At 36.1% G+C, this 16,599-nt stretch overlaps 1 protein-coding gene and 1 pseudogene across 1 annotated transcript in view; one reads left to right on the top strand and one right to left on the bottom strand.

The window, feature by feature from the left end:
• Window positions 1-16,599, top strand: part of KDM4C (lysine demethylase 4C) — a 347,564-nt gene that overhangs the window by 43,973 nt on the left and 286,992 nt on the right. The window lies entirely within an intron of this gene.
• Window positions 3,585-3,703, bottom strand: LOC111744511 (annotated as a pseudogene).

Here is a 16,599-nt window from a genome sequence, read left to right as displayed (position 1 = left end):
CAGGCTTGGCATTGAAGGAAGACTTTCTTGAGGAGAGGAGACATCTGAACTAGACCTAGATGAATAAGTTCAAGTCAGGTAAAGGTGGAAAACAGGAGGATGGAGCAGAAGGTAGGGCCACACTTTGTAATCAGTATTTTTACTGAATTTGGAGGCTTTTGCTGCACATGGGTGCAAGGAAGGGTGAGGCAGACCTAGAATAGTGGCTGTGGTGTCTGAGGGCAAGGAATTAACCCAAGGCTGGAGAGAAGGCTGCGGGCCTGGGTACCAGGTCCCATTGTGCTGTAGCTGTAGCGGCCCCTCCTGCTCAGATGTTCGTCTTGCAGCATTCGACAAGGAGGTGTCATTGTGTTGATCAACACAGGAATTGGGGGCGAAGATGTTTATGAAGGACTAGTTGAGAATAGTCTACCTTGAGAGTAAAGGGAGAAGGGCCTAGAGATCCCGGGGCACGAGTGTTGGCCCCTTGTTCATTCTGCTACTGTTTTTCAAAGGTTGATTTCCTTGGGATGTACTAAAAATTGGTTAACATCATGGGCAACTTGAGCAAATTACTATTTTTTGAACTAAAATTCCAAGACTGTTAAAGGCATGTAGTGACAAAACCTAGCCTTTGTGTGTATGACTCAGGGCAAGGCTTGGCCGTCAGATTCTGCCCCTTGCTTTTCTTTGTAAATAAAGTTTTATCGGAGCATATCTTTATTCCTTTACATATTACAAATGGCTTTTTTGGTACTACAGTGGCATAGTTGAGTAATCGTGACTCCACAAAAGCTAAAATATTTACTGTCTGGCCCTTTGCAGACAAAGTTTGCCAACCCTTAATATAGAGATATAATTATTTGTTATAATTATTTGTTCTCAGGGAACGATGCTCAAAACTGAGATAGATGGGATGAAATTCTGAATGTTCTCGGGAGAATGAGATTCATATACACTGACTACATTGACACCTCGAGACAATGAAATTGAAGTGTTTGCTGATTTCAGGAACCTTAAAGAGGGCCCTGAACTTAGAAATAGAGCTACTTGTGTTCTTGGGTGACCCTACCTGATACCTTGGTAGCAGTGACATTAGTGTAAGAGTCCTAAGATCTGAACTTGTTTTGTTATGTTTCATCATGGGCTGGTCCATTGATAAAGTTTTAATTAGCCTTTACTGACTGTACATTTAGAAAGTTAGCTCTCTGTTAAAAGAAGTGTGGGAGTTTCTTCAGGACACAAACACACAAAAAAGAAGATAAAGTAAAAAGAGGAACTGGGAGAAAAAAGTTCTATAACTGTGGGATGCTTTGACTTGGCTAAGGGACATGAAAGTCAACAGGTATCTAGGAAAGACAGAAGGTAGAACATTTATGGGATAGCCAATAGCCATGTGCACTTCACAGACCTTTGAAAACAGTTCTGTTGTTCTGTGTGTGAGAGCTAAGAAGAGGCATCAGCATTACTTACCTACACTAGTACAGTGCAGTGTGAGTCATTCAAGCTTGTGTTTTATGCTATTTTGGGCTGCATTTCTAGTAATACCTGTCATATAATTTAATGTTGATCCTCTTAATGATGATAATGGTTTATTGAGTCGAGGTTTAAAATGAAGTTTTATTTGCTTTGTTTAAGCTAGCTATTACCTCCGTAATCCATAACACTAGAAGGATCTGCAAGACTATTGTCTGATTTCAAAAGAGTCGTCTTTGAAGATTTTTTTCTAAGTTGAGTGTTGACAGATATCTCCTCCCGTAAGCCTCACCAACCTCCTCTATTACCCAGGCTTTCTGGTTTGAATGCCTCATATCATTATAGGCAGCGCAGTCTGCAATGGCCCTTGTGAGCTGATGTTTTCAGAGTAGTGCACCAGCCAGGAGCTTAGCTTATCCTCATCATTATGGTTCCCACTTAAGAATACTTTAGCCTTCTTTGTATGCTTTATGTCCAGGTACTTATTTCTTCTGGCATAAACCTATGAGATGGTATTATGTTAAGATTGAAAATTTCCTTTGTGTATAACCATCTTTGATGATAATTTTCTGTAGTTCACTGGAGGAAGAAAGCTGCATTTCACAGTGAGGGGAAGATGCTTCACCTTTGATCTACAACTTGTGCCATATCACTGTTCTTAAATCTCCCAGACTTGCTTTGAAACACAGCTTCTTCATTGAATCATGTTCTTCTCCCATTGCAGCTGCTTCCACATATCCGAAGGTATCTACCACCTTCTCCTGTACCAGCCTGGTCCCAACGGTCTCCTACCCTGAGAGTAGATATTAGTCCACTGCACAAAGAATTTCTCTGGTTTTTCAAATATTGTGTTGGCTCAAGTAACAAGGTTAAGTTTTCTAGGAACAACATATGAGATGGGGACATGTCAAGAACATGCCTTGTGTGTTTCCCTCCCTCCAAATGCGTTGTCAGTTCCAGCATCTTTCTAATGTGTGGCCTTTACCAGGCCTTTATGTTTACTTACCTTCTCAGGTTTTTCCACTGTCTCATGGGACAATTTCACTAATGATGAGCAGATGATAGCAGTGATGCCTAATAAATTTAAATGGGCACAAGGCATAATCCTTTTGGGAGAACAGCTGAGATACAAGTGAACTGCCATCTACATTCTCTTACCTGGATTTGTATACAACTGAAATGATTCTGTGGGCGAGTTCACAGAATCATTTTAGAGAGTTTTTGATTTGGATAGTCAATTTTGGGTAAGGAAATATATGTTATTACAACAAATATTTGGAAAATAAGTACAGGAAATGAAGGATACCTGTACTTATATAACTATTTCTTCTGCAGTAGACTCTGAGTCCAAGTGATGGCAGGTATCATTTCTCATAGATTCTCCAGACCCAGCCTCTATCATAGTGTCTGCTGCAGAGAACGCACCTAAGTAATTACAGAATTGATGAGTAATTGGAAAAATAGTCCATGGCCAGATGGTGGAGTTTCCTGAGTGTTTTTGGTTATTATTCTGTATATCATTTGAGATTATTTAATAGGGAAGTGATAGAATCAGAATTGTGCTTTAAAGAGTGTCATCAGATATGGTCTGTGAGATGGACTGGTCACAGCAAGAGGCTTGAAAAGTGCTTTGAAAAGGAGGAAGAGGAGTTAGAATGATTTTATCTGGTATGTGTTTTTCTGAACATCAGTAGTTCTCAAACTTTTTGGTCTCAGGACTCCTTTACTCTTTTAATAATTTATTGTAGACCTGAAAGAGCTTTTGTTTATGTAGATTATATCTATCCTTATATCCTTATATATTGTATTAGAAATTAAAAAACAAATTCAGTGAGAGGAGTGGCATTATTTTACCTTTTTTTTCCCCCTCAAATCCCTAATGTCTAGCTTAATGGAAGACCTCTGGATTCTTATATCTGCTTCTGCATTTAATCTGTTGTGATGTCATGTAGCCTCTGGAAAACTCTACTTTACACTCATGTATGATTGAGAATGAAAACGGCAAATATTGTCTTGGTGTAATTATGAAAACACTTTTGTTTTTTTTAGGCAAGGCAACCGTTGGTTGACCTCACACATTGCAAGGACCTTGTCAATTTACAATCTCTTATTTTTTATTTTATTTTTTACGCCTACAGCACCTGGTCTTCCTAGGTGGTTTCCCATCCAAGTACTAACCAGGCCTGACCCTGCTTAGCTTCCGAGATCAGACAAGATTGGGCTTGTTCAGGGTGGCATGGCTGTAGACATGAAAACAGTTTTGATGCCATAGACCTTGTGATGGGATCTGGATGTCTCCTTGTGGTTCCCAGACAATACTTTGAAAACTGGTAACTTAAGGTACTTAGAAAAAAATTTCATTCTCTGATCTCTATATAGATGATGTAGGGATTTTGAGGTAAGGTGTTCCATTCTTGTTTACTGACCTTCAGATAACTGTATCTTTGATATGTATCTCAAAGACCTAATCACATTGGGAGACAGTGGTTTTCAGGCCATAGCCATAGAATTCTTTAGGGAACATTGTGCCATATATTCTGATATGTAACTCAGGCAAAATTTTACAAGTAGAAAATAGACTTAGAATGTGAACTCAGGTCCCTGCATCTGAAAATCTGTAAAATATTTTAAAGAAATTATATTTCCAAGATTTTTTCTTTAATATTAATTTGCTAGTCTATTGCTTTTGTCATTCGGGTATTTATTAATAGATAATTGATAGAGTATTCATAAAAGTTTGAAAAATACTCTGCCAAGATACTCTGCCAAACCTTAAGACAAAAATATAATGTCTTATTCTTTATATTTTTCCTTGAGGGCTGGAGCAGACATTTTTTTTGCTATGCATGTACTGGCTGGATGGGCCTATATATGGGATCCTCTTTCCAGTTTCCATTTTCCAGTTTTCTTTATAGTCTGTAATTATAAAAGTATAATTTTTAAGGTAAAAATTAACTTTTTATTAATATAAATGTTAAATATAAAAATTGGTATTATATGAGAGGAAATTGAAATCACGTATAATCCTGGCATGCAGAGACAAAAGCTGTCAAAAGAAATTTGATGTATTTTTTCCCAGTGTTTTTTCTTGATTTAACACTTGATAATTGTATTTTTTAAACAGATATGGTACCATAATGAACATAGTTTGGTTTTGTCTTTTCCTTCTCCCATTTTAACACATTGTAAATGCTTTTCCATGATGATAAATGTTCTTCAGCAGGTGATTTAACATTTATTTTATGTCTCATTTTTATTGGCTAGAATGGTTTTCTTGGGCAGGGGAAAGCAGGTAAATCTAACATGAAGAGGGATGCAGGCAGTTGTGGAGGCAGGGAGGGTATGGCAGTTCCTGGTCTTTGGTGGGACTATCTGGCAGTGTGGGGGTAGTTCACAGTCCACAATGGGGTGTGGCCAGATCGTTGATAACCCGAGAGAGTGTGACACTTTACCACATGCACTGACTGCCTCATATTCTGCCTTTTCTTCACAGCCTCTTGAAATAGAAGGCTATATTGAACTGCACAGAATATTTGACCCATTTACATATATAATCAGTGCCTCTCATCCTTAGCTGTGACTTTTAGGGAAGCTCTGTCTTTGCCTTAGAGTCTTCATTTGTAAAGGGAAGAAGGGATTGAATTAACAACTCTCTGAGGTTCCTCTCATTTAGAAATGTTTGCTTTATGATTAGCAACATTTCTTTAAGAAGATGAACTGAATTCTTTGGTAGTGACCTTTTATGAATTCTAGATTTCATTTATATTATAATTTTGTCAAGAGCCTGTTTATCAGAAATCTGTTTGCTGAAGCGTGGGAATCTTTTCTTACAAGATTTTAGTCTTAATGACAATTAGGCTTCTAAGATGACATTTTTTTTCCTCTTCCCACAATGGGGTAGCTTAAATGCTTTCATCCACCAGATGGTGCTCTTGGATAACAAATTTATCTAAGGCTGTGGGTTTCCAAATGAGGTAAAACAGTTTAAACTGTTTGAGTCACCGGGAGAGTTCCTTTTCATTTTGTATTTTTATCATATCAGGATATCATTTATCTTGGGGAAATGATTTGAAGCCAGAACACTAATTGTATGTGTAACTTTCACATCCGAGGTAAAATGTCATTATTCTAGACATGTTTTGCTCTAAAGAGAGCTGTTGGCCTATAGGAACGTGGCTTTCAGATAAAGCTTCTAGTGAATTAAAACTCATTATCTGCCAGCATGTTATGGCTGATCTTTAGTGAATGAGTCTTAGCCTGCATGATCCCAAATTATGCCGTCCAGACAGGGGAGGTGATGGTAGTTCTTTCTATTCACGTTGCATCGAGAATGTTCCATCAGTCTGAAAGCTGTGTTTTCTGAGGAGTTGCCAGGGAATTATTGACTGAAGAGAGTTAAAGTGTAGATGCAGAGCGTCATGGCTACTGCCCTCAAGTGTCTTGCACGTGAGAGGGTTAGGTGGGATCACTGTGGGAAGAATCAGTATTGTCTCTGGAAGAACGTCCTGAAGAATAACAGCTGTCCCAGAGCAGATTGGGCTGCCCTTGGGCCAGGAAGCTCCTGCCCTTGGAATGTTCATGGGGAACACTGTCTGATCTTATGTTGGAAATGATTTAAAAGAAATTTGAGTTGGATAGGATTGATAATTTCTGTTTTAACTCTTCTCTTTACCCCAACTGCTAAACCTCACCACTGAAGTATACTTAGATGTTTAATACAGTGCTAGATTGGTAAACCAACAAATATATGTGGAGTCCCATGCTGAGTGATTTATGGGAGTGTAAGAAGCATTGGGGATATTAGAGGATATCTGTGCAGGGTGCTTGCTAGTTAGCTGGAGAGTCATGAGTGGTTTCCCTATAACATGTACAGGGCAGACTAGGTACCCCATGGGTAGTAAGAGTACTGTGCTCCATAGGAGTGTGAAGAGGTTAAGCTTCTGGGGGACTGGCACAATCCCTGAGATTGTGGTGAGAATTCAGGGGTATCAGTAGGTATCAGACTTGTGAGCCACAGTGAAGAATGAGGATGCTAAAGTGTTCTGAGGGTACTGGATGATCAGTATGCTTGGAGGGTTGGCTATCTGTGGGAAAGTGTGAGGGAAACAGCAGTGGGAATTACTGAAGGGAAAAGAACATGAAACCCAGAGTGAAAAAACAGAGTTTTAGTACTGAATTTGGTGATGATCATATAATCATTGATGATTTCACCAGGAAGGAGTCTTGGCGATCTGAGATAGCCAACACACTTATAGATGAGGAACCTCAGACTGAAATATTAGGATCTATCCAAGATGAAACCCACTTTGTGGCAGAACTGGGAGACCGCTTTTCCCTTTCTCTTTCCACTATTTTAGACTGCCCCCAGGAAGGATTATGAGAACTTTGAACTATGTTGTGTACTCTGGACCTCTTCATCTCTTGAATTACTATCTGCCAGTGTCTTCACTGGCTGCTTAATATCTTCAGAAGCAAGCTTCTGTTCTCATTGCAGCCCTTGCCTTGCTTGCAGGTTTACACAAGGACTTTGAGAAGGCATATATATTTGAAGCCCAGTTCCTATTTTGGCCCCATCCTTCCCCATTTTTAAAAAAAGGAAGGTGAGAATAATCCGGATTTTATCTTTACCATGATATTTTAAGATATGGAGATGGGTTTTTTTTCTTTCTTTTTTTAATGAGGGAATTTATAGAGTAGAAATATTCAAATAACTATTGTCAGAAAAGAACTGTTGATCCTTGCTTTCTGCTTTTCGAATCTATTTCAGAAATGATCAGAAATATGGATCAATATTTATACATCAAGATTATTTTCCAGTATTTTTTTTAGATTAAAGCAAAGAATATATGACAACCTACTTATCACAAAAGAAAATAATGATACGAATTGTTATAGACATGAAGTAAAATGTATAATAAAATAAATGTTAGGGAAATGTTCACAATTCAATGATGAGTGAATAAACCAAGATAACTGTGTGTGTGTGTGTGTGTGTGTGTGTGTGTGTGTGTGTGTGTGTGTGTATCCCCCCAAGATCTTGAAATGTTCTATTATGTAGTTTTTGCATTGTGTTTGTATACAAGTATTATATATAATTCTCTTTATAAATCATCCATTTGACCATAGGAAGAGACTGGTAGGTCTGACTGGGGAGTTTGGGTTGCTGCTTCCACACAACAGCTTCTGGGTTCCTCAAAATAAGTTCTCACCTTTCAATGGGCTTTTCAGGTCACTAGAACAGAGTTAGCGCCATGAATTCCAAGAGCCTGATTCTAATTATGTTCTAAAAAAAAAAAAAAAGATTTTTTAAAGAGAAATATGTCACTAAAATGATAAAATGGTCTTTTCTAATTTGCAGGTGTAAAGTTTGGTTTTTTAAAAAAAACTTGTTCCCAGTATTCCACAGTAAGAAAATACAGTTTAATATTCAGTAAAATTATTGTTAGTTTTCCCTTTTTCTTTGAAGGAATAATGTTAAGCCTATGTTTCTGATCCAAAATTTTACACTATGAAGAATGAAAATGAAACCATTGGAAATTCCTTAGGTTTTCGTTATGAAGAATACTACCAGCTTTCTGCCAAATGTTATGAGCATGCATTAAATCTAAAAGTGCCTTAAGTGAGAAATAGCAATGAGAAAAAAATGAAGCAAGGTAGAAAAAACAAACAATTGGGAGAAACAAAAGAAAAAGTAGATAGAGCCCTTGGGAATCAGTCAGCAGCCATTTGGGAGAAACATATATTCTTTATTTAAATTGAGATTTTCCTGGAATTAGTTGTTATACAAAGGCTCAAGTCCAGCACATACTTTGGTATCATTCAAAATACAAGTGGCTTCCACTTTTCCTCTAGTAGGATCACAGTAGTGTCATAGATACTGATCTATTACTTTCTTAATATAATCCACTAGAGAATGGGGGAAGTGAGGACCTACAGATTGGGTTACTAAGGAGGAAATGTATCAGTCAGGCATTATTTTGCTGTCAGTAATAGAAACCTTAGAATCAGTGGCTGAAAAAAATTAGGTGTAAAGTTTTCATGTAAAAATTTGGTGGCAGGCATTTCAGCCCCAGTGTCAACACAGAGCCACACTCTTAGCAATTTCTTCTGCCATCTTCATAATGAGATCCTTACCCTTGTGCTCTCCTGGTGGCTGCTCAAGCTCTACTAATCATGTCTAAAAGTCTGGTGGATGGTAGCAGGAGGAAGGGGAAAGGATACAAAGGACCTGTGCCTGCTGAGGCAGCCCCCTTCGAAGCTTTCTCCAGGAAGCCCTGCACAGTGGTGACTGCTTACATTTCATTTGCCAGAACCATGTACCATGACTAGCCTTAGCTGCAGGGGAAGCTGGAAACTCAGGTTTTAGCCACCTACACTGTTCTTTCAATTAAATAGAGTTCTATTAGTAAAGAAGGCAAAAATAGATACTAAGTTTCTAGGCAGTCTGTTATAAATGTTTATTATGAGAGTGATTTTGAAATACTGCATTATATTGCAGTATAATTCACTTTATAGAGTTGAATGAGACTAGGGGCTTCCTAGTCTAGAAAATATGAATACATTAGTAAAGATCATTGTGTTTTTAATTTCCTCTATGTAAAAATAACATGTCAGGGTTGCAGTATGGGATTTTACTGTTTTATTAAATGTTGAGATAATTGATTTTCTTTAAAAGAGAACAGGGCTTCACATGGTTCAGATTTCCTTTAGGAAATTCTGCAAGGGCCACATGTTGGTAGATATGTAAAATAAAGTTAACAATTCTGTTTGTTATTTCTGTGATTTTTTTTTTTAATAGAATGCATGTCTGGAAGTAGATCCATGAGTCCTGCTATTGGCTTAAGCCAATATTTCCACGTCATCCTTTCTTCTAATCCCTTAAGAAAACAGAAAGTAAAAAATCATAATCGTTAAATTAGAGACCATCCCTCACTTAAAATGGTTCAACTTACAATTTTTTGACTCTATGGTGATATGAAAGTGATGCACATTCAGTAAAAACTGTTCTTCAGATTTTGAATTTTGGTCTTTTCCTGGGCTAGCCGTATGTGGTATGATACTCTGTTGTGATTCTGGCAGTGGCAGTGAGTCACAGCTCTCAGTCAGGCACGGGTAAACAACCGATACTCTGTAATGTATTCATTGTGTTAGATGATTTTGCCCAACTGTAAGCTAATGGACATCTTCCGACCACAGTGAAAGGAGGCTGGGCTAAGCTATAATATTTGGTAGGTTAGATGTATAAAGATATATTTAGGAAGTTTTTCCTCCTCAATTATGTAAAAGTATGTAGTTCATAGTTGACTTTCTGGTTCCTTGTTCAGCCACGTATCTTCAGATTCAGTAGAGCCAGCATGAGTTAAGGGTTTTCCCTTCTTGCCTTTGAATCTCAGCTCCTGGGCACGTTATCTGATTTCTCTTTCCCGCAGTTCCCTAATCTTTAAAATGGCATTGATAATAGATAGTAACAGTGTCTATTTTATAGGATAAAATAAGAGGACATAAATAAAACACTTAGTTTGGGGCCTGTTTCCATAGTATGTAGTGAATAAATGTTAGCTGCTGCTGGTGGTAATATTAAAGCAAAACAAGACAACAATCCTGAGGCTACAATGAGATATTCAGTAGTTGATTTCTGACTCAGAAAATTGTGAAGAATTCTGTTCTGCATTTGTCATTTATGTATAAGTCAAACCTGCAGCCCAGCAATTTATACTTCCTACCATCTGTCAAAGCCTGTCAGAGCCATGAAGATATTTGTGTAGGATTTACTTCTTAAGAAAATGCCCCTGTTGTTTTCAAGAAATATACCACTATCTTTTTGTCAGTAAGACAAGGTACCAGGATACAAATAGTGCTAAGGGATGTGACACAGGAGATAGTCTCTTTTTAATGATTTTTCCTTTATCATATTTTTGGAATGCAGTATCTGATTATATATGAGCAGTGTATTTAAGTTTTAAAGCATAGTAATTCACTGAATACCCCAAATGCACTATGAAGTCCAACCCGGCTAGATTAGCAATACTGCTCATGGGCTGCTTTTTCTGTTAGTCTTTCTCTGCGACCTACCCATCACCCAGGGGTGGCCTGAATACAGGCATACCTCAGAGATATTGCAGGTTTGGTTCTGGACCACTGCAATAAAGAGAGTATCACAACAAAGTCACATGATTTTTTTGGTTTTCCAGTGCATAATTAAAGTTATGTTTTACACTACCGTAGTCTAATAAGTGTGAAATAGCATTGTCTACAGAAAAAATTTACATACTTTAATTATGAAATACTTTATTACTAAAAATTTCTATCCATCATCTGAGCCTTCTGTGAGTTGCATTTTTTTTGCTGGTAGAGGGTCTCGCTTCGATGTTGATGGCTGCTGACTGATCATGGTGATGGTTGCTGAAGATTGGGGTGGCTGTGGCAATTTCTTAGCCTGTTTGCCCCAAGAATACTCACTGGTGGCTCTTGCAGTTGCAGCATGTACCCCAATAACTCGTGGATTACAGTCCTAACCTTATCCCCAAAGCTTGCCATGAAATATCTTGCTTTTATTATTATTTTTGCATCGCTCTATTGTATATTGATAGTCTTTGGAAACAAATGACATAATTCTCTTTATAGCATTCTGTTTTTAGTAGTGGTATTTCCATTTATAAAATTTAGTAATTTTCGATTGCCAACTGTCAAATCCTAGAAAATGTGGCATTCCTAAGCATGACGTTAACATTGTTCTTGAACAGTTATTAGCCAAAGATTCATTTGATAAATACAATTTATGTGTACATTTCTGTCACATTAGGATTAGAGACAAGTTCTCTTTAGAAATAACTCCAAGAACAGTTTTTATATTTTCACATCGAAAACCCATCATATTTGCTTCAGCCTCAAAGAGCATGTTTATGTAAAATTAACACTAGCAGCGAGCTAAACTTTTTTTTAAAATGGGAAATGGGTTAAAAAAGACAACACTGAAGTTTGTTGCGTCGATAGACACTTCCTTTCACAGACAATTTTTCTGTAGTATGCGATGCTGTTTGATAGCATTTTACCCACAGTAGTTTATTTTTTAACTCTTTTTAAAAATATTTTTTATTTTTTAATTATAGTTGACATATAATATTATATTAGTTTCCGAAGTGATTATTGTTCTGTAGTTTTGTTATAATTTTGGTGTGGTTTCAAGAAGAGTCGTGCACAGCCTCTACCTTCTATGCCATCTTGACTGGTCCCCCATGAATGTTCTTAATGGCATCTGGAATGGTGAATACTTTCCAGAAGGTTTTACGTTTGCACATGCAGGGTTGCCACAAACCTTGTTTGTAACCAGTACAATATCTTGTGACTATAAAATATCTTATGTATGAATTTTCATTTTTCTGATTATAAATGATGTTGAATATATTTTCATGTCTTTATTGGCCATTCATGTTTTTCTTCTTTTGTGAAACATCCTCTGCTTATTTTTCCATTAGATTGTTTGACTTTTTCTTGTTATTTGGAATACCTTACATATTCTGGATACCAAAATTATATCCGTTATATTTGTTGAATTATTTGCTTCATTTATGGCTTGTTCTTTTCAGTTTTCATTTTTTTGTTTTATTTTTAGTGTGTGTGGTTTTTTATTTTACTGATAACCCATTAATTTTAATTTTAGCACCTGAAACTATAATAAAGGGTACACTTTGTAAACTTCAGGGCTGTTGTACACATTAAATAAAGTGATGACTGCACAATATCACTTAGTATCTCAAAATCTGGAACATACTTTTGAATTGTTTAAATACAATCTACAGAATTAAAAACAGAATCAGAAGTCATCTATAGTTATACTAATTGTCAATTAAATGTTTTACACTTAAGGTTTGATATAGTAGCCAGTATCTGCTGGGGATGTTGAAAGTGATTTCCGATTCTCATCCTGTTATACTCTATTGGGAAGGTTTCTTGAGTAAGTATGTGACTAGCCAAAGGTGGATACCACCAGGAACAGAAAAACTATGGTAGAAAATTAATAAAAGATCAATAAAAATCAATTACATTAAAAATAAAGTCTTTGTTCATTAAAAGATGCTAAATAAGGCCATCTCTAAAATTGATCTTTTATTAAAGTTCTACCATAGTTTTTGCTTTTCTTCATCAGTTGGAAATGAACAGTGATAATTAAGTACTTATATTTACATATAAACAAGGTATACTGTGAAAGCATATGTTTACAAACAAATAAAAATTCTTGGTAATGTGTTTGATAAGGAAAAAATGTATAAAGGTATATAGCAAAAGCAATCATCTCTTACTCTGGAAAGATCAATTCTGTATTTTAGGTTACATCAAAAAATAAAGCTCCCACTTTTTAGTTTTTCTGAATTCCCTGTTCAGAAATACTTGAAAAAGAAGACAGATATAAGTTATTTACTAAAGAAAAAAAGAACAAAGAAAGAATAAAGGACAACAAAAAATGCCAAAATCAAAAAAGAAACAAAAAATACAAAAACCCCAAACAAGTTATTTTTATCCTCACTTTGATTATGAAAAAAGTTAAATTAACAAAAATCAAGAACTATTGAAATGTCTCTAAGTCCAGAATGAGTTCAGATATTTGGCCACATAGAATATTATCATCTTCAAGTAAGTAAGAGTCATAATGGAAGGCTTTATAAGCACTTTTTAATCTATACATACAGTAGGCATTTTGGTATTTTGGCCACTGGAAAACAAAAGCTGTAATATTAGTAAAGATTTGAGATGTCTCAGTTTTGTAAATTCAGTGCAGCATATTTAAGGTTAAGTAAAGTTGACATCAATATTTTTAGAGATAGCCTTATTTAGCATCTTTTAATGAACAAAGACTTTATTTTTAATGTAATTGATTTTTATTGATCTTTTATTAATTTTATCTACTTATACTTTTATTTCTCCTGGGACTCTAATTCCTTGAACCTTAGATATAGCTTATCCTGTCCAACTTTACATTTCAGATTTTCCATTTTGTATTTCTGTACTGCACTGTGTGTTAATGCTTTAAATTTTATCTTCTGGTTAACTACTCTTATTTAACCCTTTCTTTGAGTTTTTTTACTTTAATAATGATATATTTTACTCCTAGAAGTCTGTCCCTCCCCCCAGATCTGATTGGTCATTCCAAAGTTTATTTGCTTGTCTGTGTGATTCCAGATTTTATTTCTTTAAACATTTCATGCTCTTTAATGTTTCTCTGATAATTCTGATATCAACAACCCTTGGGGGGTGGGGCATTCTAAATGCCTTTTCAGTTGTTTTTGCTAGCTTTCTCCAATGTTGGCTTTCCTTCCTGGGTACATGGTGATCTCTAGTTGTATGCTTTGGCTTGATCTTAATTTGTGGAAAATTTACAGATCTCAGTGGAGGGTGCTTTTCTCCCAAGAGGACTGGAATTGTTCTTCCTGGAACCAGGGATATCATTAACCTCAAACCCTCAGTTGTCCAGACTCAAAGCAGGAGTCCCAAGTGCTCTGCAGGCGTTTATTTGACTGGGCATTTCCTCCCTTTTCTTTTCCGCCTTCCTTTTCATACTCATATTTTACCTTTTAAAGATGAATAGTCTTTGTATATGGTCCTTTTGTTGCAGATTTTGTTTCTTTCAAAGCTTGCTCTACATTGATTGTTGTCTAGACCTTTAGAAAGAAAAGCAAGCACTGCTGTAAAATTGTAGGTATTTTGGTGTGTAAAATGCAAAAAAGAAGTGATCAGTTTTAAAAGTAAAAAGTTTAGATACTGTGAGATATTTTCATGGAAAGGAAGAAGCAAAAGAGCTATAATGTCACACATTGTAATTAACTTTAAAGCAAAATGAATTTCACATGGGTCTAATTTTATTCTTATTGTGTAAAGATCCTAAGGAAGTTCTATTTTAAAATGTGGACCAGAGCTTTAATTTTAGTTATTGAAAGGTACAATTTTCACACATTACTGTCTGAAATGGATTGAGTTTTGAAGTCTTGAAAGAACTAACCAAGTGTTATTTTTCTTTTTCCATGTGCATTACCTTTGAAACTTCAAGGGCTTGTTAAAGCCCTATGAATTAATGGCAGTAATTTATATTATACTAGCTTTAAGTTACCAACAAATTAGTGGAGTTTGGGCGGTATTAGTTGGGCTGTGATAGAGTTATGGAAAGGGATGGTAAGGGCCAAATGAGGAAAAGCAGAATCTTTAAAAAATACTTAAAAAGTAGTATTTTTATTTAATTAACTTAAGCAAAAACATCTAAAAAATGCTGCACAGTAATATACTAATGAGAAACACCAGGTCACAATGCTGAGTTATAAAAATGAGACCAGCACCAGTATTTATGAAAGAGATTTATTACAAAGAATTGTGATGTGCTAGACTGACAACACATTTGCTACTGGAGAGACTGACTGCTCTGTTCTAAATTTTAAACAAGGAGGGCTGGTAAATCACTGAGCATCTTGATATTTCCAGCTGTTAAATGAGAATGTTTCGCTTTTGTTTTCCTAACATGCAGATTATCCCAGTGCTTTTGAGATCCCTGCATTAATAAAATGAATAATGAGTATCTACAGAGTTTTAAGACTTGTTACTAGTTTTTTGGTAGATGTTGGATTTAAAGAAAATGCTACTTTCCTTTTTTCAAAGTTTGTTTACTAATTTTTAAAAGCTATTTTTACAGACATTGCCTTTTTTCTTCACAATAACCTGTGGGAGATGCAAGTTATGTTAGTAAGTATAAGAAAAGTCCCTAGTTCTACAGTTGGTAGGCTTTGAGAAAGGCGATTTAAATGGGTAATAGCTGTGTCAGTTTTTGTAAGGACCAAGAGCACAACATCTAGTTATAACCCAGTGATTACATTTTTGTGGTAGAAGAAATATTGTAATTTGATCCATTTATAATATTGAAGGTGCTGAGGATAATGGCAGGAGAAAGGGATGAGGGTGGGGAAAGAAACACGTGGGTTGGATGTTGACACTGTTGAAGATAGAATATAGAGATGGTAAGGAAGATGCGGAAAGCCCTAAGTGAGAGAGTGACGTTAGTGATTTAGAACTAATTTTGGAGAATAAGAGCTATATAGACTCTTACTTTTCTACTCTCTGAAAAGAATCATAAAAATATAATTAGTAATAATTGAATGTGTCAATTTATCAGTTGTTTTTCTGTGGCTACCCGGGCTTTTGTGTAAAGCAAATGAGAAGGCAGCCCCTGAAATGTGTAAAACAGATTGAAGAAATTCTTGACCGTTTTGAGTTTCTGTGGTCGTCCAGGGCTTTTATCATATACTAGTTGTTGATACTATAGTAATTTCTCATATTTACAGGCAAGTGATTTAAACTATTCTGCTTTGTTGACAAAGGAGAATGTTGTGTCAGGTGGACCTTGGTGCAGTATAGCTCACAGAATTGTCACCTGTGGTTTTAGCAGACAAGCATGGTGTGGTTAAACTTTTGCACAGTTTTCTTCAGCCCCTCATCATTCTCATCCTGGCTACTGCTTCTCTGAAGAAGTCACATAGTTTCGATCAGGACTGTTTTACTTAAACATGTGCTAGATCCCACTTATTCTACAGTTAGTTATTTAGTTTTCACAATTATTCAGGCTTTGCATTTTCCCATTTTTACTTCATGTCTCTCTGTTTGTGTATTTGGTTTTTACACAGTGATGGAATGGGGGTGGGAGGGACATGTATGTAGAGAGTGAATTTCTGTCATGCCAGTTACACAATCTCACTTTAGTTACTGGACACATTTATGAAGTACCTAACAGTCATTTATTGTTGGGCAACTATATGATTAGTTTTAAAAAACTGAACCGTTTTCTCTGCCCCAAGCTCACAATCACTAATTTTGTATTTATAGCCTATCTTCAAAACTCCTTCCTCCTTCCTCCTTTTAAAATTATTGCAATAAGTGTGAACTCTTTAATACCTGCAACCTTTTTGCAAATGTGGTCACGGATATATTTTGTTTGATCCACATAGTTTTAAATGTTGATTAATGTCACATAAAATTTGGATTTTGGGCTTCACTTAAAAGATCAGCAGATCTGGCAGCATTCCTAGTGACTGCAGGAGGCAGGAGCTGAGTATTGGCTGCTGTCCCTGTTAGACAGGATAACTGCTGGTCTCCACATAGTCTCCCTCA

The sequence above is a fragment of the Pteropus vampyrus genome, unplaced genomic scaffold (assembly GCF_000151845.1).
Source record: "Pteropus vampyrus isolate Shadow unplaced genomic scaffold, Pvam_2.0 Scaffold136, whole genome shotgun sequence".
Lineage (NCBI taxonomy): Eukaryota > Metazoa > Chordata > Mammalia > Chiroptera > Pteropodidae > Pteropus > Pteropus vampyrus.
The sequence above is the reverse complement of the archived record's forward strand: the minus strand, read 5'-3'. Positions and strand labels throughout refer to the sequence as shown.